Source organism: Myotis lucifugus, unplaced genomic scaffold (genome assembly GCF_000147115.1).
Source record: "Myotis lucifugus unplaced genomic scaffold, Myoluc2.0 scaffold_1655, whole genome shotgun sequence".
Classification (NCBI taxonomy): Eukaryota; Metazoa; Chordata; class Mammalia; order Chiroptera; family Vespertilionidae; genus Myotis; species Myotis lucifugus.
Genome location: NW_005872703.1, coordinates 19,436 through 21,609, shown reverse-complemented (window position 1 = coordinate 21,609; position 2,174 = coordinate 19,436). Strand labels below are relative to the sequence as shown.

Below are 2,174 nucleotides of genomic sequence, written 5' to 3'. Positions count from 1 at the left end.
GACTATCAGGAGCCACATTTGGAAGAGAAGAGAAAGCAGAGGCACAGCACTGAGGGCCCAGGGGAGGTCAGCGATGGCTGAAGGATTCTTTTTTTTTTTAAATATATTTTATTGACTTTTTACAGAGAGGAAGGGAGAGAGATAGAGAGTGAGAAACATCGATGAGAGAGAAACATCGACCAGTTGCCTCCTGCACATCTCCCACTGGGGATGTGCCCGCAACCCAGGCACATGCCCTTGACCGGAATCGAACCCGGGACCCTTCAGGCCGCAGGCCGACACGCTCTATCCACTGAGCCAAACCGGTTTCAGCGGCTGAAGGATTCTTGAGGATGGTTATATTTAAACGGCTTCATCCTGCTGGGACCCCTGAAAAGCCACAGACACATCTTCTCCTGGGGAAACTCCTTGGGCCCCTCCATGCTGTCATCGTTTCTCGGTCTCCAGGTAGATGTCCAGTAGCATGCACAGGTGCTGTAGCTGGTTGGTCAAGAGCTGATAGCCGGGCCGGGGCCACACAGCTCCTTGTAGCACATGTTGACCTCGCTCTCCATGGCCCAAATAATTGTCATCATTGCTGTTGGTTTTCTCCACTTTCCAGTTCAGACAGAGCTGGAAAATGAGTGGGATAAAGGAGTAGCCAGGGTTCAGCACCAGAGCTGCCTGGAGTTTGGCTGTGCCCCATTCCACGAGTGCCATGTAGTAGAGATTGGTGTGCGCAGCCAGTCCTGCCTCCACAATGTCTTTGGTGAAATGCAGCTCCACGTAATCCTCATGGGCAATCGTCACCCACTTCACCAGGAGAGAGACAACCTTTGCAGGGAAGAGGTAGTGGCAATCGCTAGTAACTGGTACAATGCCGTATTCCAGGGACCTGAACTGTTTGTGGAGGGCCAGGCGGCACTGTACTCTGGTCTTTAGCAGTTTCATGGTGGTCAAAGAGGACATAGAGGGGAGGCGGCAGGTGTCTGGCCGTCTTCTATTGTTTGTGAGCCTGGTGGAAAGGCATGGATAGGTACTCTTGCACCGGGAGGGAAGCCTGCATGATGCTGTTGAGGCTGCACAGGTATTCCTTCTTTACTTCAATCTCCTGAAGGATCTTCTCCTTGTTGAAGAGGGACTCTCGGTACTTCTCCGCCAACCTTTTCCGCTGCTCCAGCTCCCAATGCAGACGTGCAAGGGTTTGCTGGTGAGGGTCTCCCATGGTGATCTCAGCCTTGCGGATATCTGGAGGAGCCTCTTGATAAAACTCCTCTACACTGACCAGATCAATTTCTTCATGCTTTGACTTGAACTCCGGACATTCAGTGATGTCCTTCTGCAGGTGCATCACCTCATGCAACAGGTTCTGGAGCTGCAGGTGACAGGCGTCTACTTTCTGCTTGGCCTCATGGGTCTGCTCTTGTCCTTTCTTCAACTTGATGTGGGCTAATCGGTTAAGCTTCTTTAGAGTCATGAAATGTACACAGCTCTGGATCCTTCGATCTTCAATCTCAACTGCCGCATCCTTGCCTCCCCTGCTCTTCAGGTCCTGGATCTCGGCCATGAGTCACTGCAACTCCTGGCACGTGTACGTGTACAGCTCATAGTCTCTTCCAGGGTCCCGCAGGTCCACCTCAGCCTCCTCACTGTAGTATTTGCCTTCCTGCTCAGGGTCAGAACGCTTCCGCTTCCGCTTCCCTTCGGCTGGAGCCTCATCACTTGGAATCACTTTGCGCTTCTGCTTCTGGCTGGACTCTGATGACATGGTTGTTTGGTGAGGTCAGGAAGAAACAGTAGAGACCTCAGGGGTGGCCGCAGCCGGGACCCAACCCGACCCGGGAAGGCCCCCGCGGCGAAGGCGATGCAGGTGTAAGGGAGCGGGTCCTGGGGGTGGGCGGAAGAGGTGGTGCAGTTGAGAATCAAGCGATTCTCTCTCTCCGGTTCCTGTTAGAAACGGCCTACTGCTCCCAGGAGCATCTGATGTCCCTCGCTGGCCACCTGTGAACCACGAACTTCCTTGCTTCAGGAAGGGACTCTGTCTCAGAGCTTCAGGCGGCGGCCGGCCAGGGGCACTGCAGCCAGCGCACCATCCAGAAGCGGAAGGAAGGCCCACCTATATCTTTTTGAAAAAAGTCTCTCTCTCCCCTCCCACTCTGGTGTTGGCTGTCTTACCAAAAAAGCCATGGGCTGCA

The 2,174-nt window shown here is 53.8% G+C and overlaps 1 pseudogene; it reads right to left on the bottom strand.

The window, feature by feature from the left end:
* Positions 1-308: 308 nt before the first annotated feature.
* Positions 309-1,789, bottom strand: LOC102425123 (annotated as a pseudogene).
* Positions 1,790-2,174: the final 385 nt, after the last annotated feature.